The following is a 24,241-nucleotide window of genomic DNA, read 5'->3' as shown; positions in this document are numbered from 1 at the left end:
GGCACAAAGGGATTACCGACACCGGTGTCCTTAACAGTGCCTCGTATCCCTTTGCGCCCAACTCGTAATGAGGCCCATTGTCATAAAGTATTGCCACAGAAATGATGATAGAGAAAATAATGTATGTTGTTGGGCTCAGTGCCCCTACCCATCGGGGAAGGGGACAAAAGTCATACTTTCTGAAAAGCCATGCCCCAGCCAGTAGCAATGCAGGAGGTGATTACTGAGAAAGTGTGACACTGTTCCTGACAATTCCCCCACACCTGTCATCTCCCTCATCTAATCCTCACACCCACAGCAGGGCTTCCATCTCCTGTCACAGACCTCGTTCCTCCCGCAGTAGGCGTGCCGCTTACCTGTTTTCCAGGCAACTCACAGTCGTGCTCCACAGAACTCTCTGGAAGTCTCTTCTCTCTCTTTTGCTTCCAGGATGCCCAACGGGACTTGCGGCTCTTCCTTTGTCCCAAATGACGGATCGTGCCTCCTACCTGTGATCACTCTACCTGCCCTCCTACTCCCTTCACTGATTTTCCTCTGATTCTTGGAATTCCTTGGCTTTCCTTGTACAATCTGTATATCAACTGGACTGCAGGAACCATGAACCTGGGATCCAATTATTGCACCCAGCAATGTTCTATGGTGGTTATTCCTGACAGATCCATTGATTGACTCCTCAGAGACTGCAACCCTGATTACAGGGAACCTTTCTACGGCAACCCAGAAAGACCAGGAGTTCCACAACATGCTTTCAGAGTCATCCAGTTGGCTTCTACCAGAGAATAGGGTGTAAGGTTGCCATATCTGGCTCCTTGGTGTCTTTTGGGAGGATCTATCCCTGAACAGAACCAGAAACAAAGTCTTGGAGTACCTGCTAACTAATCACAAGAAAGGACTCATTGCTCATTCCAGGTCACCAGGGGGAGCATTACTCTTATTTTTTAATGAAGGAGACCACCTAGTTGTATCAATGCCTAGTTTTGAGAGACCTAAACCAGATGACCATAAAGGACCACTACCGCTAGCCTATTATTTTTGAAATCCAAGTATCCCTTAAAGGCGCATCCATATTCCCAAAAGTAACCTCATGTGGAGTCTTTCCATCTATTGTGTGTTGCCAAGGGAGACAAGTGGAAGACCACATTCCGTAAACTGTTTGGACACTTTGACTATAGTGTTATCCACTTGGGCTTTGCGATGCCCCGCTGGACTCCCAGAGGCCTGAGGATGGGCACTTCTTTAATTTGCTAAATCACTCAGTCATAGTATACCGGGTTGATATTCTGAATTGTTTTCCAACTCAGAAACCCACAACCACCAACTGCGTAACAGAAAGCTCAACATTCTCACCAAACCAGAAAAGTGTGTTTTTCCCCAATCCTCTATAACATGCCTGGTGTTTGCGATTTCCAGCAAAAAACAGGAGTAACAAGGGATACCAGATCTATCTCTGTTCTATGATCTAACCTGGAAACAACCGATATATTTGCTTAAACATAAAAGATCATAGAACAAATGTTTCTGCGGGTGAGCTCAGAAAAGATATACACACACGTCTATACGACCATTATCTCACCAACAAGGACCATGATGTCCAAATGCAAGATCTTGTGATGTGAAACAATTCACTATTCACAATTCACTATATAAATAGGAATATAAACATTTTTATTAAGTAATAGAAAAAACACATCAAGTTAATTTGACCGCCTTTTTCTAAAAACTATCAATAGTGCCGACATAAATGCACTTAAAAAAAAAAAAGTAAACACGGCAGTTCACCTATCTAGTTAAACAAAATATTCTCATGCTCTCCTCGAAAACGTTCTCCAGACATACCTCATTCACACTCAATCAGACAACCTAACATCACATTTGTCTCATCCATGCGTAACATCTGAATCTAGAATATGAAACAACACTCTAAAATACAATCAATGATCCTTACAATTAGGAACCAAAGTTCCTCACAGGAAAGCGACAATCAAATATTTGGTGTAATCAGAACAACACTATACACTGTGATTTTTAAAACAACCTACAACGGCATCCAAATCCCCAACCCAACATGTTTCTTTCTGTACTCATTTCATTCAGCAGAAATTCTTCAGGGATATGTGTTTTCAAGGGGATATATATGGATGTACAGACGTGTGAACAGCAACAGGAACTCACAGCTCTCTTGTGCACCCAGTTCACGCTGGCACGTCACCTCTCAGTGGAGGGCAGTAGTATTCGACCTGGTGTGTAGATCAATCAAGGATCACCTGCGGACACCTCAACAGTACCCAGCCCACTTAGTCAGGCTTTTATTCCAAACACACCGCATACATCGCGATATCTTGTTATGACATCCTATTGTTCCTTCTCATTTCCATGGGCAGCCCGGTGGTAGCAACAACTGCTATTCTGCCGGTCTATTATGCCGTCCCTTCTCGCCGTGATTACGTGTAACGCTCCACACAAACAGCAAAATTTCAAAAGCCCAATTTGCGATTTCCAAACATAGGATAGCCATTGACAGATGGTCAGTGGCAGCCATTCTTGACGGTATATGAAATGGTCAGGGAGCCCTTCTACTAAGAACGAACATGGGGAAATACTCTGTTCTCTGTGTAGATTCCCACTCGGGAGGGTCGACAACCACGTTTTAGCTCACTGTACCTTTCACAGAGGAGAAATATCCATGAGGATATCAGTCTGGTTCCACCCACATGGACAGTCCAACACCTAAATGTTAGGCAATTCTCCTCTGAACAAGAGTACCGACAGCAACCCCTCACAGGTATGTCAGCCTAGTTCGGGCCTCATTAGTGAGGAGAAGCTTTGCCTCTCTAAGCACATTGAGCAAGCAAGAGATCCACATCTAGACTACACTTGGTAACTTAGGGTGAAACCCCAAGTCCCTAAACATATATGCAAAAGGTCTGGGAGCCCCTCTGCCGAGAACGTACACGGTCAAACGACCTGTTCTCTGGGTAGGTTCCCATTCTTGACTGGCCTGTCCCATCACCTGTAAAGGAGATTCAGTGCCTCCTGGATTTCCCAAACCTTCACCACAAATTCATCAACAACTACCCACTCTTTTCTGAGCCTGTAACCAATCAGGTGAAGACAGGAGCAAAGGAAAGCTGGTAAAGTAAAGCCGATCATGCGTTTTCCAACAGCCAGACGCATGAATCCTCTTTTTCTTGAAACAGATGTATTTATTTATTTATATAGCTCTGAAAGCCTGCAGGCATCGGGGCGCTGGACGGGTGAAACATTAACACAATACGACAAACAAAAAGACACGACAGGTCAGCAAGAAATACCAAAGGGACAGGCAAATTACTCAAATAGATACATTTTCAGTTGTCGAGAGAGGTTGGTCAAGTTAGTTTCGAGTCTCACGGTCAAAGGTAGTGAATTCCGAATTCAGGCTGAGGTAACTGGGAAGAATTTCCCAAAACTATTTACTGGCTTGAAAGTTGGTTGAGTCACTAAGGCCTGATTAGAAGTGCGAAGAGCTCTTACAGGAAGTGAGGAGCCACCATGTGTTTAAGGTATTCCGGGGCATGTTCGTAGATGCATCTATGGACAAGCATGGCTGCTTTAAATTGAATACGTGTGAAAATTGGCAGCCAATGAAAGGATTCACGGCTACTAGAGATGTGGTCTTTCCTGGATTTTCCTTTAACAATTCGTACAGCGTTGTTCTGTGAAATTTGCAATTTAGTCCAGGTTTTTCTTACTGGTGCCAATTAATAGTGCATTGCAGTAATCCAGGCGAGAAAGAATAGTGGCATGTGCAATGGATGCGCTGTTGGTTTCTGAAAGAAACTGGCAAATATTTATAAGTAAGCGAAGATGGTATGCACAAGATCTCGAGATCTGGCTAGCACAGGTGTCTGCATTAAGAGAGGAGTCCAGATATGACCCTAGGGTCTTTATTTTTTCCGCAACTGGAATGTTACAGTTGTGATTCACAAAAGACTGATACTCGGGTTGCAGCCTATCTCTAACATGGGGAGGTCCAAGAATCCAGAACTCGGTCTTGTTGCTGTTAAGGCACATCCAGTGATGGTGCATCCATGACTCAATCTGGGCGTAGGTATGTTTGAGGCGTGTGGAGTCTAACTTATAGATTCCAGAAAGTTCCAGAACTAGCTGGGTGTCGTCGGCATAGTTTGTAAAAAAAGATCTTGTTCTTTTCCAGGACATCTCAGAGGGGTCTGACATAAAGATTAAAAAGAAGTGGAGACATCCAGGCCCCCTGAGAAACACCACAAGTAATGGGTGATGTGGAAGAAATAGCTTCACCACAACCAACTCTAGAAACTCATTGGGATATGAATGACTGGAACCAAGTAATAGAGTCTTCACAACATTTACCAATATTTATCAGGGTGGAGAGGAGACATTTATGATCCAGGAGATCAAAGTCCGACAGGTCCAAAAGGACCAGAAATCCAGCATCTCCTTTGTCAGTAATATCAAGCATGTGGGAGTGTAGGTCGATAAGGACCATTTCAGTACTGTGAAAAGGTCTAAAACCTGATTGTCTCAAGTGTAAGATCCCTGTGTTTTCATTAAATGCTTGGTATTGGGTAGTTGCAAAATTGTCCAGGATTTTTAGCAGGAAGTTAGTTTGTAATAGGTCTTAGGTTGTTAGAGTCGTTAGGGTCTAGGCCAGGTTTCTTCACCAGGGGAGTAACAATAACTGCCTTGATAGATGAAGGCACCAGTTTGCATTGCAATGAGGAGTTGACAAACCGAACCAAGAAAGGAGTAAATATTTCCTTGTTTCCAAGAACTAATTTAGAAGCGATAGTGTTTTCTGGGTACAATGAAGGCCGAATGTTGGCTAAAATCTTGAACATCTCAGGGGTAGTGACAGAGGAAAAGGAGAAACTGGAGTGCTCTTCCGTAATAGTTTGGGACATAGGAGGTATAATATGATGCAATGGGAGCGGTTATTCGGCAACAAGATAAGTCAGGTAGTGACTGTTCCTGGAGGAAACCCTGACTGTGAAGCCAATTATTCAGTTCTACAAAAGCCGCTATGGCCCATCCAGGAATCTTTCTAGAACGGAGGTACCATATACTGAGTGCAAACATAGGATGGCGATCCACACTGATCGCAGACCTGTCGGAATCGAAATAATATTATACCTCCTATCGCATTGTTTGAATGTGTGTTGGCCTACGCCAAGTTGTCTAAAACATTGTGTAAATAGATTCCGCGGCAAGGTCTTGACCTTAATGTACTGTGTAAATCGCCATCTTGGATTTAGCCGCCATTTTAGGTTCTCTTGTAGTGTGGAAGTCACCCTGAACATCAAAATGGAGGCTGAATGACATTTCAAGTGGGATTCTGGCCTTTGTGACCTCCGCACACATGAATAAGTAATATGCCTGCAGGCCACTTGTTGGGGTCGCGAACTGAGACCTTGTCCTATCCCTGACCTATGTGTAAATGAACAACTGTATCAGCGGAACTGATCAAAATGCATACATTATGGGATCGACCTGGCAACAAACTCTAGGCCTGGTTCTAAGAATGGTTAACCCGCGAAGGGGTTGGCCAGAGCTGGATAAAAAGTATAAAAACCTGAGTATCCCAAAGTACGGTCTCCCACACTAATGCAGCGAACTACTGTTGAAAGTTCGTTCTGTTATTCTGAGAGCCGAATAGCTATCCGTTTGTCAATTGACTTTTGGTAATTGTTGTAGCTTTTGAATAAAGCACTTTGTATGTTCTTTGTAACCTGTGTTGGTGTGTTTCCTTTGGGCTTCCCGGCCTCATATCAATTTCTCTGTTTCCACAGTTGCCGCCCGAATAGGGACCCTCAAGATTGATGCCGGATCATTGAAGGTTGACGCAGACTATCGAACCGGGATCGGACGGTGTGATTCTGCGGGCCCGACCGATCGAGACGCGATACCTCGGCAGCGCTGCACGATCCGATCCTTGGACGATAGTCGTGTGGTCTGACACGGCATCTTGACGAGGGTCCAATTTTGAGGCGGGCAGATTTGCCGAAACCACCAAACACAAGGTAAAATTCGTTAGGTAAGTTCTTTGGTAAACCGTATGGTCCTCCTTAGGTTTGGTCAGGTGCAGTCGTGACCCGGCTCTTAATTTAACCCTGACAATTTGAATTTGGCGTATTGTATCTGCAGACACAATTATTGACCAGGTAACACCAATTTTTTGTGAAATGCCTGGGAAATTGTCTAGCTGCTTTAGGGCTCTGTTCCGCAGCGATCGACAATCCTTGGAATTTAGCCGCCCGGCACCACAGGAGGGGTCGCCGGCGTGTACTATGTACTGTAATTATGGCATTGGAAGCATAGTATTTAATGATATTTGGCACAGACAGACCAGACATGCCTCCGAATTTCAGTGGCCAATCAACGGTAGTTTTGAGATCCCCCGTATTGAATACTTAGAATCAATCTTGTTAAAGAAAAAGGCTAGACCAGCAGCCTTTGATGTGTTACAGAATTGGAAGAAAGAAGCATTACAGCAGCTTAAAAGTAGGGATAAACATGCACGTCGTCATAAAACAAACGCTGAAAAAGCATTATTATATGATAAAGAAAAGCGGTCAGAATCAGTTAAAAATATGGATAGAGCCTTTTCACTCGGGATCCAGAAAATGTACCCCTCTAAAGATTTCCATGTTTCTGAAGAATTTATCGAGAAGTTATTAAATGAACGCAGGCCTGATGCCTCAGCGCCACCTCTGTATGCTCCTATTTTGGGCGCTCTGCCCATTCCTGCTGTTGCTCCTGTTGTTATTCCTGTTCCCCCTATACAACCTATTGTTCCTAGTCCTTTGGTTGTTGTTCCTCCGCCTATCGCACCGCCCCTTCCCTCTGCACCGATAGTTACACCTTTATTAAATTTACCTATACATCCGCTCCCGAGTGGCCCCGTATTGACTGAAGTCGATCCAGGTGCAGGATCAAAGATTGTGACTCGTAGTACTGTTTCTGCAGATAAGAAACAGGAATTGTTTGCATGGGCTAAGCATTGCATGGAGAAAGGTGATCAAGCTAATGTTTTTTCCACATTATCTAATTTGAATAGTTTTCCCGAGATGTCATGATCTCTGCTTCCAAAAGGTCAGGGTTTTCCCAACTCCCTTGGAAGCAGATCCATAACCCAGGTTCCGAGTGCCAACCAGTCCCAATTGGGACCTTTTGGACCCAGTCCTGGCGCCAGTGGCACCAGGCTCATAAATATGCCCAGTCCCAGCGCTGGAAGCGCCGGGCTCATAATGCTTGGGTGGACTTACCTGCAGCAGACCATGCTGCTTACTTGCCTGCCAGTTGAGCCTCTGATCCTCTTCTGTTTGGAACTACTTTTCGTGTTGGGTGGGGCAGGAGCCACTCCCTAGATTCAGAACACTGGAACTCTTCTGGAAAGCAGGAACTCTTTTCTTAGGCGTGGCTGTGGAAGGAGACACCTAAGCACTACAGGAGGCTATTTAAACCACACCCGATGGATGAATCTTGCTTTGCGTTATTCTGTATCCTCTGCAGCAGAACGCTCATCGTGTCTTCTGCATCTGATCCTGGGCCTAAGGAAAAAGGCTTACCATCCTGAATCCAGTCTTTAGCAACACCTATAAAGACAAGAAAGAACAGGTTAGCATTACGGTCTTCAGTGACAGCTCTTCACTTACCTGGTCCATCGGCTGTCACCAACGCCTCGCGCTGCATTCCGGCATCTGAAAGACAAAGGCTTACCTACTCTTCGTGCGCTCCGGAGGTCTTCACACTGCATTCCGGCATCTGAAAGACAAAAGCTTACCAACTCTTCGCACGCTCCGGAGGCCTTCGGCGCTGCATCCTGCATCTGAAAGACAAAACAAGGTGCGTTTAAAGACATTGGGGAACTTTAATACTCACGTGCCATTACTCCTTTCCACATCTAACCCAGTGGGTATTCCGGCACCCTGCAGCCGCTCCGAACTTTTACCTGCAAAATAAAAAGACAGTTAGAGCGCATCGTGAAGCAGGCAACAAGCGCTTACTTACGTGCTTCCAGGCGCTTCTATTCATCACACGGGCTCCATCTTCAACTCACTTCAGCCCGTCATCCGCCATCGCCGGAACCCTGCAAAACAAGAGACATCATTACTAAAGACTTTAAAGACATTAGAATTACTCGAAACTTACCGTTCGTGCAGTAAACGACGGACAGCAGTCCTCTGAAGTCAAGAGGCCTGCTCCCCTTATCCAGTGAAGAAACTGGTTACAGCACCCTGCCCCGAGGCAGATGGAGAGCACAGCGTTCACTTACCTAAGGTGAGAGCGTTAACCTTTGGGGTTCTACAGGAGAAGAGAAAGGGAAGAAGAGAGAGACATTCAATAACCCAGTTCCTTAATCCCATATTTTCTATCTGCAGACATCTTACCCTTCAAGTCAGACATACAGTGCACAGAGGTCCAGCCCAAAGAGCCAGCCGTGTGTTACACATCACCTTTGAAGATACGGTATACGCCCAGTCAAGACCGGCGCCTCTACGGGAATCAGGTGAGCGTTACAGAACGCAAAGCCTACCACAAAACTCCCGTCCAGGCGCTATGGAAACCTCGGATACCGACCAGCTAGCCCAGTTACTTGGGGAACTAAGGGCAGAAGTGCATGCAGCCCGTCAGGAAACGAACGCTCTAAGAAGGGAACTGATTATTTCCAAGGAGCGAACAGATGATCTCGCTAGACAATTGCTACAGTCACAAGCCGGACAGACCCCGTTACCCGCATCTGGGGGAAATCTTCCTTCTACATCCTCTATGAATCCAGTGCAGATCAACCTACCTGGGAATGTACCTCTGGCTCCGCCCGAACGATTTTCTGGTGACCCAAAGAGGTTTGCAGTATTTATCAATCAGTGCCGGTTGCATTTCTTATGCCGGCCAGCAGCCTTTCCAACTGATCAAGCTAAAGTAGCTTTCGTGCTTTCGTACCTTAGTGGCAATGCGGCAGACTGGTCGATCCCTCTAGTAAATTAAGATGATCCGGTCCTCCATGATTTTCAAGCTTTTCAGCTCAGTATGGAAAAACTGTTCGCAAGACATTCACAGGGGCAGGCCTTGGACAATGAGCTTCTTTCGTTGCGACAAGGTAATCAAGACCTTTTGGCTTATATTGCGTCTTTCAACAGACTGATAGTGGAAACTCAATGGCCTGAGGACAAAAGGATTACGCTGTTTTATAGAGGTCTACGTGGAGAGCTCAAGGATGTGTTAGCCCAAGTAGTGAATCCCCCACAAGATTGTTCGGACTATATAGACTTAGTCGTTCAAATAGATCACAGACTGCAGAACAGGAAGGCCGATCGTTCCAAGTTTGATGCTCGAGTATTTTCCAAACCGCCAACTCCTTCCAAAGGAGTAGACTCCGGGGAACCCATGCAAATAGGGGGTCTGAAAGGTCCTCTAACACAAAAGGAGCGGGAAAGGAGAAAACAGTTGCAATTATGCCTCTATTGCGGAAACTCAGGGCACTTTCTTCGAGACTGTCCGGTGAAACCTGCCAAGAAGGCAGTAGGAGCTGCAGTTACCAAAGTTACAAACTCTGAGCAGGGAAACGACCTCGCCCGACAAGAATAGAGGTCCTCTTGCCGAGCGTGAAAACCAGTTCCGTGACCTCGCATTTCGTGATACCTATGGTCCTCATTAGCCCTGATAATCCGGATCGATTACATGCAATTGAAGCTTACGTCGACAGCGGTGCCATCGGCAATTATGTGGATCATGAAATGGTTTTGAGGATGAATCTAACTCTTTGTCCCAAGGCTGTAAAGGACGTCATTACTACGGTGGATGGTACGGAGATAGCCTCCGGGCCAGTAACGCATACCACTCAAGAGGTGACGCTAGTAAGTCAAGATGGACACCATGAGAAGATCGTGTTCGATGTGATCAAGGCCCCTCAGTTTCAGATTATTCTAGGAATACCTTGGTTAGAGAAACACAATCCTCTGATCGATTGGCGAGCAAGAACGGTCCAGTTTCCAGAATGTGTCTCTACTTGTCACCCTCCACCTGGTGTTGCACTGGCAGCAATTTCTTCAGAGACTCCCCAGTTACCTCCCGAATACCTAGAATACCAAGATTTTTTCCGGAAGGATCAGGCTAACTCTCTACCTCCTCATAGGTCTTATGACTGCCAGATAGACCTGATACCTGGATCTACTCCTCCTTGTAGTAGAATTTATGCCCTCACCGAGCCTGAGAACCTTCACCTTCGACAATACCTGGATCAATACCTGGCAAATGGGTTTATTCGTCCTTCCAAGTCCCCTGCTTCTTCAGCTTTGTTCTTCGTTCCAAAAAAGGAAGGAGACCTTAGAACTTGTATAGATTATCGCTCCCTGAACCAGATCACCGTTAAGAATAGATATCCGTTACCTTTGATCCCTGAACTCCTGGACCAAGTCAGAAAAGCATGCATATATACAAAGCTGGATCTTAGAGGAGCTTACCACTTGGTACGAGTAAAAGAGGGCGATGAATGGAAGACGGCCTTCCGCACCAAGTATGGGCTATTTGAATATCAGGTCATGCCCTTCGGACTTTGCAATGCCCCGGCCGCCTTTCAATATTTTATGAACGATGTCCTCAGAGAGCTCATAGATGTGTGTGTTGTTGTTTACATTGACGACATCCTCGTTTATTCTTCATCGGAATCTGAACATCGGAAACACGTGAAAATGGTCCTCGAAAGATTGCGTCAACACAAACTTTTCGCTAAGTTGGAAAAATGTGTTTTCAACGTGACTGAAGTTGAATTCTTGGGATTCATATTATCACCTGGCGGAGTGTGTATGGATTCAAAGAAGGTCAATGCAGTTCTCAAATGGCCATCACCATCCTCCGTAAAAGGTGTGCAAAGCATGTTAGGCTTCGCTAACTTTTACCGCAGGTTTATCCCCGAATTCTCTCGAATAGTCCAGCCCATCACTGCCTTGTTAAAGAAAAACAAACGTTTTGAATGGTCTACCGAGGCGGAACAAGCTTTCCAGGATTTGAAGACTAAATTTATCTCTGCACCAATCTTAAAACACCCTCGCCCCGAACTCCCCTACATCGTGGAAACTGATGCTTCAAGCCTTGCCATGGGGGCAGTTCTATCACAAAAGGACCCGCTAACCAATCAGTTGCATCCCGTGGCATTTTGGTCCCGCAAATTCTTGCCTCCTGAAATCAATTACACGATTACTGACAAGGAACTTCTGGCTATCAAGTCTGCCTTTAAGGCTTGGCGGCATTATCTGCTGGGGGCCTGACACACCGTTACTGTGATTACGGATCACCGAAACCTGCAATATTTGAAAACCGCAAAAGCCCAATCCTCTAGACAACTCCGTTGGGCATTATTCTTTGCCGAGTTTGACTTCATAATTACCTATCGACCTGGTACAAAGAACGGTAAAGCTGATGCCCTTTCTCGGATGGGAGTGGAAGAACACTTGATCAACCCTAAACCTGTACCAATCATTCCCGAACAAAGAATTCTGGGTGTAATCGCCACAGAATCCATAGAGGAAGTTAAGGATAAAGCCAGGCAACTTGTAACTCCAGCAGACATACAGAATTGGCATCTGCAGGGAAAGGACTTTGCAGTAAAGGACAACTTATTGTATTTCCAAGAACGATTATACCTACTCAGCACAGATTTACAGAAAAAAGTAATCTCTTGTTATCACGATTCTTTAATGGAAGGACATCCCGGTATGGCCAAGACCTCAGAAAAGATCAAGCGCTACTTCTGGTGGCCGTCTTGGAAAAAAGATATCAGAGACTTTATAATGTCCTGTGGAGTATGCGCCCAAAACAAGAGTCGAAAGGAAAGACCAGCAGGCCTCTTACGCCCTATTGACATCCCACCTCGCACTTGGCATACGCTTTCTATGGACTTCATCACCGATCTACCTCCATGCTCCGGATACAATACGATTCTAGTAATCGTGGACTTATTCTCCAAGATGGCGCATTTCATTCCGCTCAAAGGCTTGCCAACAGCAGCAACTCTGGCCCGAGAATTTCTCGAAAACATCGTCCGACTGCACGGTTTTCCTTCGGTTCTAATTTCGGATTGAGGTAGTCAATTTATTTCTCATTTTTGGCGAAGTTGCTGTCGGTCGGCTCAAATTGATGTGAGACTATCGACCAGTCACCACCCTCAGACCGACGGACAAACCGAGAGGACCAATCAAACTCTGGAACAGTATTTACGCTGCATGCTGCAACAAACTGAAAAAACTTGGAAAGACATCCTTTGGATAGCCGAATATGCCTACAATAACTCTGTCCATTCGGGAACTGGGAAAACCCCGTTTTTTCTTTTGTACGGCAGTCACCCTCGAACCTCGGAGTTGGATCCCCTCCAAGATCTTGAAACACCAGCAGTAGACTACCTGCATTCTACAATCACCCAAGCCTTTAAGGAAGCTGTTTCTCACCTTCAAAGGGCTAAAGAACAATACAAGAAAGGAGCAGATCAACATCGGAAGGAAGCCCCTCAATATCAAGTAGGAGATCAAGTCTGGTTATCCACCAAATATCTACCTCTAAAAGGGCCACGCACATTCAACCCAAGATACCTTGGTCCCTATTCCATCACTACCATAGTAAACCCGGTAGCGGTCAAGTTGGACTTGCCCCCGCACATGAAGATACATCCGGTCTTCCACGTCTCTCTATTAAAACCCGTGCAACCTCAAACCCGACTAACTAAATCTCCAAAACCTATCCTAGTTGATGGAGAACTCGAGTTTGAAGTCAAAAGCATTCTGGACTCCAAGATCTCCAAATCTAAACTATTTTACCTAATTGACTGGAAAGGCTACGGCCCCCAAGAGAGATCCTGGGAACCTGCTGAATATGTCCACGCTCCTCGCCTAATCAAAAGATTTCACCGAACATTTCCTGACAAGCCAAAACCCCCGGAGAAGCCCGGTTTGGGAGGGGCCTTGAGGGGGGGTACTGTCATGATCTCTGCTTCCAAAAGGTCAGGGTTTTCCCAACTCCCTTGGAAGCAGATCCATAACCCAGGTTCCGAGTGCCAACCAGTCCCAATTGGGACCTTTTGGACCCAGTCCTGGCGCCAGTGGCACCAGGCTCATAAATATGCCCAGTCCCAGCGCTGGAAGCGCCGGGCTCATAATGCTTGGGTGGACTTACCTGCAGCAGACCATGCTGCTTACTTGCCTGCCAGTTGAGCCTCTGATCCTCTTCTGTTTCGAACTACTTTTCCTGTTGGGTGGGGCAGGAGCCACTCCCTAGATTCAGAACACTGGAACTCTTCTGGAAAGCAGGAACTCTTTTCTTAGGCGTGGCTGTGGAAGGAGACACCTAAGCACTACAGGAGGCTATTTAAACCACACCCGATGGATGAATCTTGCTTTGCGTTATTCTGTATCCTCTGCAGCAGAACGCTCATCGTGTCTTCTGCATCTGATCCTGGGCCTAAGGAAAAAGGCTTACCATCCTGAATCCAGTCTTTAGCAACACCTATAAAGACAAGAAAGAACAGGTTAGCATTACGGTCTTCAGTGACAGCTCTTCACTTACCTGGTCCATCGGCTGTCACCAACGCCTCGCGCTGCATTCCGGCATCTAAAAGACAAAGGCTTACCTACTCTTCGTGCGCTCCGAAGGTCTTCACACTGCATTCCGGCATCTGAAAGACAAAAGCTTACCAACTCTTCGCACGCTCCGGAGGCCTTCGGCGCTGCATCCCGCATCTGAAAGACAAAACAAGGTGCGTTTAAAGACATTGGGGAACTTTAATACTCACGTGCCATTACTCCTTTCCTCATCTAACCCAGTGGGTATTCCGGCACCCTGCAGCCGCTCCGAACTTTTACCTGCAAAATAAAAAGACAGTTAGAGCGCATCGTGAAGCAGGCAACAAGCGCTTACTTACGTGCTTCCAGGCGCTTCTATTCATCACACGGGCTCCATCTTCAACTCACTTCAGCCCATCATCCGCCATCGCCGGAACCCTGCAAAACAAGAGACATCATTACTAAAGACTTTAAAGACATTAGAATTACTCGAAACTTACAGTTCGTGCAGTAAACGACGGACAGCAGTCCTCTGAAGTCAAGAGGCCTGCTCCCCTTATCCAGTGAAGAAACTGGTTACAGCACCCTGCCCCGAGGCAGATGGAGAGCACAGCGTTCACTTACCTAAGGTGAGAGCGTTAACCTTTGGGGTTCTACAGGAGAAGAGAAAGGGAAGAAGAGAGAGACATTCAATAACCCAGTTCCTTAATCCCATATTTTCTATCTGCAGACATCTTACCCTTCAAGTCAGACATACAGTGCACAGAGGTCCAGCCCAAAGAGCCAGCCGTGTGTTACACATCACCTTTGAAGATACGGTATACGCCCAGTCAAGACCGGCGCCTCTACGGGAATCAGGTGAGCGTTACAGGAGAAAAATGTTTTTATCGAAGGTTTGGGGACTCATTTGTGTGTGATGTGGGGTAGATTACAAAATTCGGATCTTCCACAAGGGGTGAGAGATCTGAATGCTTTGGCACTTTCGAGGGACACAGAGCAGAAAGTAGATGGGCATGTTGAAAGATTGTTTGAGTTTAGGAAAGACTTCGAAAAATCACGAGATGAGGATGATGAAGACGATCGGTTCCTTCCGTGCCGTAGATCGGCACCTGAAGAAGTACGAATTTGTACCAAAGATGCGGTTCGATGGATCTCGGATTCATCGATTCCGCCAGATGAAGTATATGACACGTATAGTCAGTATACAGTAGAAATGCAAAGAAAGGTAATTCAGGTGATGGTACAGCACCTGCAAGAAGAATGTGTAGGAAAAAGGGTTAGCTGCCCTATAGAATTATTGGGGATTTGTAAAAGGGCTTTTTCGCCCGATACTTCTACAGCTGCCTTAGCGCTCGACCTGGCCCTGTTGCTTAGTAAGCGGCCGGAGGTACCTATATCTCAGTTGCCTATGAGAGAGGTTCCTCCGACCTTTGTCCCAAAAGTTGAGATCCCCGCCAACCCTGGGACTGGTGCCCCCGCTGTGGATATCCCTGCACATTATGTATCGCAATTTGTTCACGTCCCGTTTTCACGACAGGAAGTGAACACAATTAGACAATCAGCCCCCGATATCGGGAAAAACCTGACGGGGTTTTACAAAGAAATAGAGTCCGTTTTACAGTCCTCTGTGTTCACCTTGAGTGACATTGACTTGTTATTCCCTGTACTCCTACCCGTAGATGTATGGAAACAGGTTCGGACAATAGACGATGTGCCGGGGTTGGGAGCTACGTGGGCTAATATGATTAGAATTGATGGAGAAAGGCCAGCTGGTGAGAAACCACCACAGGTAATACTTACTTTGCCTGATAGAATTGTTGCAAAACTAAAAACTATAATTCCAGAGAAAAGGATTATTTGGGACAAGCTTCCGGCCTGTGTCCAAGGGAAAACTGAAGGCGCCACCGAATTTTTTAATAGATTCGAGCAGGTATTTTCTGACCTCAGTGGACAGGATTTAGGTACTGAGTCGGGGAAGAGGTTGTTCGTGGACAAATTTGTACGTGGATTGTTACCTGACATCCAGTCACAGATTATGTCCTCTAAGAGCGCTTGGCAGGCAAAATCTCAATCTGAGGTTTTGCACATGGCTCAGTATTATGAGAACCGTGTTAATAATGAGAAGGAAAAAATTGAAAAGAGAAAGGGAGATTTGAAAACCAAAGTATTATTACAGCAAATTGTTAGAAACCCCAGAGGAGGCACGACACAGACTAGAGGTCAGTACGTCCCAAAAGGAAATGCTCATTTGAGTCCTGTGAATATTAATCAATGTGCTTATTGCCGCCAGGAAGGTCATTGGCGAGCACAGTGCCCTGTCCTTCGCCAGAGGTCAAACAGTGCGTTTGGGGGTATGGGTAGACGACCTAGGGGCTGCCCTGGAGCAGGGGGCCCTGACAGAGGTCAGCTTTTAGAAGATTCTCAGCAACCTTTTTCACTGGAAAATCAGACCTCGAGTATGGACTCGAGGAACATATTTGATCACCCTTCTGCTGCCTACCTTTCTGAAGAGCTTCCTTCTGACGAGGGTCTATTTCATTAGGATTGCCCGAAGCAGGGTTTGGAACCTTCACCTATTCCCGTTAATCAGAAAGGCCCCTACGTTGAATTATTAGTAGGGAATAGGAAACACCAGTTTTTGATTGACACTGGAGCACAGAAGTGCTCCATTGATCGTTCGCGGGTTCCAAACATCCCACTGTCAGGGCAAACAAATGTTTCCGTAGGGTTTTCTGGTGTACCAACTGTCTGTCCGGTTTCTGCACCGGTATCCGTTTCTTTGGGTCCCTTCACGGACCATTGTCCTTTTCTTCTCACTTCGAACTGTGGAGAGAATTTGCTGGGGTTGAATTTGTTAAAGAAATTGAATGCAGTAATTCATTGTTCTTCGGATGGAGTACGGCTAACGGTTTCACCAAGCATTGTCCCGGAATGTTTGTGGGCAGTGGACGACAATGATGTCGGAGTGTTACAGATTGAGCCCGTTAAAATAGTTCTGAAACATGGGGTGAAACTGCCACGCATCCCGCAGTATAAAATATCAGTCGAAGGCGAACGTGCTTTGAAATACATTGTCTCTGATTTTGTACATCGTGGGGTGATCGAGGAGATTACAGGTAGTTTGTGTAACAGTCCGATCTTGCCCGTATATAAGAAAGGCGACAATGCAATTCCATACCAGTTCATAATTGATCTTCGTGCTATTAACCGAGTGGTCGCCCCACAATTTCCAATTGTGCCTGATGTGACGACGATATTGACAATGATCCCTGCTACGGCTACGCACTTCAGCGTTGTGGATTTAAAAAACGCTTTCTTTAGTATCCCTATACATAAAGAAAGCAGATATCTGTTTGCGTTCACCTTGGGGGGACGCTCATTTACATTTACAAGGGCACCTCAAAGGTATACTGAAAGTCCCAGTATTTATAGTAGAGCTTTGAAAGAGCAGCTCGACACCCTTGAATTGCCACCTACTTGTACGCTGCTTCAATATGTTGACGATTTGCTTTTGGCTGCAGACTCTGAGAGTGCCTGTAAAGAAGGCACTGTACTGTTGCTCGTTCATCTAGCTAAAAATGGTCACAAAGCTTCGCTTAAAAAATGTCAATATTGTTGTCAGGAGGTTGCCTATTTAGGCTACCTCCTGTCAAAGGAGGGGAGAAGATTGACACCTGAAAGAATAAAACACATTTCTGGCATGTCTGTTCCAAATACACAGAAGGAAGTCAGAGCCCTGATAGGTATGGCTTCTTACTGCAGGTTGTGGATCCCGAAATTCTCACTAGTGATAAAACCGATGTTGGCTCTGATGAAGAAGGGCATTTCTCTGCCACTGCCATGGGAATCGGAACATCAACGATCATTTGAGCTTCTCAAAACCGTGTTCGGCACCGGTTCTGGGTACTCCAAATTATGACAAGGCCTTTGTGTTGTTTGTGCATGAACGTGATGGATGTGCTTTGGCTGCGTTAACACAGGAACACGGAGGGAAGAATAGGCCGTGCGGCTACTACTCCTCCACCCTTGATCCTGTCGCATGCGCTTTGCCAAGATGTTTGCGCGCTGTCGCTGCTGCTGTCGCTGCTGCTGCCGCGTCTGTAACACAGAGTGAGGGAATGGTCCTAGGCCATGATTTGATTTTGATGGTACCTCACTCTGTTGATATTCTATTGAACAAAACCCAAACGCAACACCTCACCTCTGCACGGTTAACAAGGTATGAACTAATTCTGTTTGCCCCTCACATCCAAATTAAGAGGTGTTGTGTTCTTAATCCGGCTGAACTCTTACCTTTCCCGCAAAACACTGTTTGCGGTGACGAAGAATTACATGACTGCCTGTATACCACTGAACAAGAAACGAAGGGCAGGATAGATCTCATAGATACTCCTTTGGATAATGCATAAGGGGAGCTGTTTTGCGATGGCTCCTGCTTCAAACTTTCAGATGGTACATCTACAGCTGCTTATGCAGTTGCTACATTGAGTAAAGTTGTCGAAACTAAGAGAATTTCGCATAACTCTGCGCAGGCCACAGAGATTATAGCGTTGACCCGAGCTTGTGAACTTTCCCAAGGGCGTAGAGTAAATATATATACTGATAGTCAGTACGCATTTGGGGTGGCTCACAACTTTGGAAAGCTTTGGTCGGAAAGAGGGTTCCTGACCTCACATGGGACCAAGATCCAGCATGGCCCCTTGATAGTGCAATTACTTTCGGCACTCTCACTCCCTAAACAGTTAGCGATCATGAAATGTGCAGCACATCGCAAGGTCATAGATGATGTGGGCAAAGGGAACGCTTTTGCAGACTTGATAGCCAGACAAACGGCCACAGACCTTAGCACGGACATGTATGCCTCGAGGGAAATGAGAGATGCTTGCATAATGGATGAAGGTATTGGGTCTGTGCGAGATATTCAAACTGATGCCACAATGGAAGAATCTAAAAAGTGGGCTGAAGGAATGGGGAAACTGGATGACGAAGGGTGTTGGGTGGATACATCCGAAGGGAAATGGTTGCTTCCTGATTCTTATGTATTGGCAATGGTTACGATGGCACACGGTCCTACGCATGTGTGTGCCCAGCAGATCACGAAAATGTTAGAACAGGTTTGGGTAAATGACAAGATTCTGGAAACTGCAAAGAGGCACGTCCAGAACTGTATGATCTGCCTACAGCACAATGTGGGTAAAGGGAGAGTGACTCCAAGGGGAAGCTTTGGGCCCCCTTCTGTTCCCTTCGAGGTTATTCACTTTGATTTTATTGAGATGGAACGATGTAATAATCTAAAATATGTTCTTGTAATTATTTGTGCCTTCAGTAAATGGGTCGAGGCTTTCACCGTCAAAGATGCTACCGCCATGACCACTGCAAAGATTATGGTAAAAGAATTCTTTCCTCGATTTGGCCTCCCGAGGATAATCTGGTCGGATAATGGCCCTCACTTTATCGCAGCAGTAATTTTGCAAATATGCACAGCCCTATGTATTGAGAAACGATTTCATTCAGCTAGACATCCTCAAAGCGCTGGGTTGGTGGAAAGACACAATGGTATTTTAAAGAATAAACTTGCAAAAACATGTGCTGATACCAAACTAAAATGGCCAGATGCCTTACCTATTGTGTTATTAGCTATGCGTACCACACCTCAGACTAGAACTGGGCTTTCTCCATTTGAAGTAGTAATGGGGAGACCTGCTAACATTTGGGGTCTCCCGAAACCTAAAGCCCTGAGAGAGGTGGAAAATGTATTGCTTGTAGACTACTGTAACCAGTTAACTAAAAACCTGTATTTCATTTATCACCAGGTTTACTCAGCTTTACCTGTACGGTTCACGGGCCCAGGACACGATATACAGCCTGGAAGTTGGGTCCTAGTGAAGGCCTACGAGAGGTCTTCCTGTCTCGCGCCTCGCTGGCGGGGACCCCATCAGGTGTTGTTGGTCACCAGGACAGCAGTGCGGGTGGCTGGAAAGAAGAACTGTATTCACGCGACGCACGTCAAGAAACTTCCTCACCCGACGCCACACGTTACAGAAGAAGCAGAACCCCTCGCTGATGCTACAGTCTCTGATCTTGGAGTAGCAAACAGCACTGTGAGTGCGTCTGAGAAGTTCTCTGAGCCTGAGGAGCTTGGTGAACAGTCCATTTCATCTCCGCACTCTCTTGAAAAATCACTTCCGGAAAACACTGTTTCGAGCTCTGCGACTTCCGTCGCCACCGACACGTCGCTTCCCTCAGGAAGTGACGATACTTTGCTTCCGGACCAGACAATTTTGGGTACCATCAGGTACAACCTTCAACCAAGGAAATAGAACTACGGCACGAGTTTCGTGCATCTGGAAAAAGGAAGTGATTGGAAAATTGTCTTGTTATGAGAACGTTTTGTTGAACAAAAAGGGATTCTGCTGGCTAGGGCTGGGAAGGACTAAGAAATCACGCGACCGTAGTGTCGCCAGCAACGAACATTGGGGCCGTCGATTGAGAAACCACGATGTCTGCCACCTTCACCGCTGCTCCCCGCACTGGACTTGTAAATAAGGGGGTGACCAAATCGAACAATGAACAATGTGCCTGGGCCCCGAAAACGTACTGTTGTGTTTTGATAATGATTATTGTTATTTGTGCAACTGCTGCTGTAGGACTTTAGTATTTCGAAGAAATCTATCCTCTGAAACCTTTATTACCGACTGAGATTGAACCAACTGTTTTGACTCCTTCTGTACACCTTCACACTCTGTCCCCTAGAGACTCCCAACATAGACAAAAGTATCATAATAACACTCTGATGATAGTAATGAATGCTACTCATGCCATTTTTAATAAGAGTAATTGTTGGATTTGTACTCATTTACCGCAACATGGGAACAAGGGACTGGGATGGTATATACATCCTCTACCTTTAACGACTGCTTGCTATGCCTCTCTTAGAGCACTATTCTTTGGCCGATGGAATGATAGCATCTCAGGGAACTTTTATGGAACTAATCTGAATGATTTCGAGAAACGTGAATTGACTCCCCTGGGATGCTCGCTTTTCGCAAATAGAAGTTACCCTAACGTCGCTTCTATTAGGCCGTCTGACAAACTATCTCTTCCTTTTCAAACTCTGATTTCCTTTAAAATGGCTCCAATAGGCAATAAGGACGCTGTATCTCCTTTTTATTTCCATAAATGATAGTCCTGACTCGGTTCCCTTCTTTGTACAGAGAAATGGCACTAGGCCAATGGGAGATTTTGAAGCTTGTAAAAACGTTGTAAATTTGACTGGGGAAAACAGGCCTCTGTATGTAGGGGGGCCTGTTTATTTTGTTTGTGGTAGTTTAGCATTTCCCTGGTTGCCTAAGGATTGGCAGGGAACCTGTTATTTAGGAATATTGTTACCCGGGGTATTTGTAGCTAGTACATTGGAGGTTTCAAAGGCTCGCCCACGGCGAGACGAGAACGGAGATACCCCTGGGCAAGTATTGGGAGACATAGCGAAATCAGTGTGCCCTTTTGGGGACAAATAACAAACTCAGAGAACATTAGGGGATTAGCAAGGGTACTGGAGAGAACGATCAACTGGACCACGGACATACTCTACAATATGACCTTAGAGCAAAAAGCAATAAGATTGGTAGCACTTCAAAATCGGATGGCATTAGATGTCATTTTGGCGGAACGAGGTGGAGTATGCAAATTAGTGGGGTCCGCTTGTTGTGTTTTCGTATCAGACTCCTCACCAACAATTTTTAAAGCAATTCAGAACTTACATACTCTCAGTTCTGAAGTACATATCCCTGTAGGAGACTGGAATCTTAGCACTTGGTTCTGGGATTCCTTACGATCTTGGGGTTGGAAGGTGCTTTCCGTTATTCTGGTTATTTTAGGGATCTTGCTATTCCTTTGTTGCTGTTTTCAATGCCTCCCAAGTATATGTGGAATGTTAGGGGGATGTTGTGCCCAAGCAGTGAGCACAATAGGGCATAAAATATATGCCCCAGATACAGCATCTAAAGAATTCATGTTACAAGAGGTTTTTATGAACGACCTTATGGCTATAGACATAACAGACAATGATGCGGAATCTATGGATGATAACACATGGAGTTATTTTCAAAAGTATTAGGAATAATGTTTAGCACTTGGCATAGGCCAAAAGGAGGGTCTGTGGAAATCGAAATAATATTATACCTCCTATCGCATTGTTTGAATGTGTGTTGGCCTACGCCAAGTTGTCTAAAACATTGTGTAAATAGATTCCGCGGCAAGGTCTTGACCTTAATGTACTGTGTAAATCGCCATATTGGATTTAGCCGCCATTTTAGGTTCTCTTGTAGTGTGGAAGTCACCCTGAACATCAAAATGGAGGCCGAATGACATTTCGAGTGGGATTCTGGCCGTTGTGACCTCCGCACACATGAACAAGTAATATGCCTGCAGGCCACTTGTTGGGGTCGCAAACTGAGACCTTGTCATATCCCTGACCTATGTGTAAATGAACAACTGTATCAGCAGAACTGATCAAAATGCATACATTATGGGATCGACCTGGCAACGAACTCTAGGCCTGGTTCTAAGAATGGTTAACCCGCGAGGGGGTTGGCCAGAGCTGGATAAAAAGTATAAAAACCTGAGTATCCCAATGTACGGTCTCTCACACTAATGCAGCGAACTACCGTTGAAAGTTCGTTCTGTTATTCTGAGAGCCGAATAGCTATCCGTTTGTCAATTGACTTTTGGTAATTGTTGTAGCTTTTGAATAAAGCACTTTGTATGTTCTTTGTAACCTGTGCTGGTGTGTTTCCTTTGGGCTTCCCGGCCTCATATCAATTTCTCTGTTTCCACAGACCCTTCATTGCCCTATCTCAAGCTTAGGGTAGAAGCATATGTGGAGAGATCTATGGATTTCCCACTATAACCATGCCTAGAGTCGCCTCCCAGGTGGCCAGGAGAGGGCAGACGCTTCTTGATCCCAATCCTGGGGGTGGTGTACTGTAGGAGGATCGCCTGGGTGGAGACTAGGCCCAGGGAGGTGGGGAGATTTCGCAATACAAATAAAATACAAATGCAGGTTGAGACATGGTATGGGTCCTTGGATGATAGTAAAATCCTTCCCAGAGAGGTTATAGCATCTTGTCATTCAGATGAATGTCGGCCTAGGGTTAAAAGCAAACCAGTAAAGTCTGGGACAAAAATGGCTAAAGATTATAACTTTCCAGAACCATTCTTTTATACCCCTGAAATCCCATATCCTCCCCAATGCCAAAGGGATTTCAACAGTGAACATGTGACCCTGTCTCTAAAAGAACTAAATCTTATAATTCTTCTCTTAATAATATCATGGGAAGAACATCTATTTTAAAACCTCTTAAAGAATTAGAGAAACCAAATTTTCCCAAAATAAACTGAATCCCTCAGGGACTGTGAAGAAGAAGAGGGCTGAAGAGGCATACAGGAGTCCAAGTCAGGCAGGCAAGCAAGCTTAATGGCTCTTGGCTAGGTCAGGCAATTAGGCCTGTACCTGAAACCAATTCGCCCACCTGAGGGGCATAAAAGGCTGCAGCAAAGAAGAGCAGCATAATGAAGCTGGAGCAGGAGCTGGAAGGTCAGCAGTAGTAGAAGCAGAGGAAGCTGAGAACGAAGCTTGCAGATCACAAGGGAGTGTGACCACAGAAGGGACACCGGAGCAGAAGAGGGGCAGATTTCACTTGCAGGCTCTGAGTTGGTCTTGTGATCACAAAACCTGTTTGGCTGTGGCAGCATTGGAAGGGACTGGAAGCAACAGACAGTGTGAAGAAGCAAGCCGGGGGAAACTGGAGAATGAGAGGCTTTCCCTTGATGAGTATGGATCGGACACACCTGTGCAGCAGAGGGGTGTGGATACCAAGAGTGCCTGTACCAGTAGCAGGAGAAGAGATCAAGCCAGGCAGCTGCAGCAGCCTGCAATCGTCATTGGTAGTTGGAAAAGGAAGCTCTGTACTCCTGAACAACAGAAATACCTTGCAGGTAACTGTAGCCAGCTTTTAATTGCACTCGCGCATACATCTAAGTGAGTAGAAGGTAACTGCAATAGTGGAAAGTCTTTCTGAGGAGGGAAATGTAACACGCACTTATACAAAACGCTTGCATGTAGTAAAAGCATTTCTTTTACCTAACATCAGAATTACCTTGTTGCTGAGCGGTCGCGCGGCCTCTGTTAATACAGAGAACGCTGCTGGTAGTTCAACTGAAGAAGAATTGAGTTTCCCAAAGTGTTGCAAGCACTGTTTAAAGTGACATTGTGTGAGACAATGGGTGTCATTACGAGTTTGGAGGTAGCCATGGCGCAATTAGCGCCATGGCGGCCTCCAAACTCGTGTCCGGGTTCTCGGAATGGGGATTTACCGGGTCATTCCAACCTTGGAGGACCGGTAAATCCCCATTCTGAAAACCATTCCCCATTCCCATTCGAGCCCCCATAGGGCTCAATGGGAATGGGGAAGGAGCTAATTATTAGCTCCCTGGTCCCTTAGCGGCTCCCGCTAAGGGCGGCTGGTAAAACCAGCTGGCCTTAGTGGGACCCGCTAAGGGACCTCGGAATGCAGTGGTAGGGGGTTAACAACATCGTCATCCTTACTGGTGCCGTTAACCCCTTACTGCCGCACTAATAATGACCCCCAATGTTTCCTGATAACTCGGAAGTT

This window comes from Ambystoma mexicanum, chromosome 10 (assembly GCF_040938575.1).
Source record: "Ambystoma mexicanum isolate Mex_15411 chromosome 10, UKY_AmexF1_1, whole genome shotgun sequence".
Classification (NCBI taxonomy): Eukaryota; Metazoa; Chordata; class Amphibia; order Caudata; family Ambystomatidae; genus Ambystoma; species Ambystoma mexicanum.
This window is presented reverse-complemented; position numbering follows the sequence as displayed.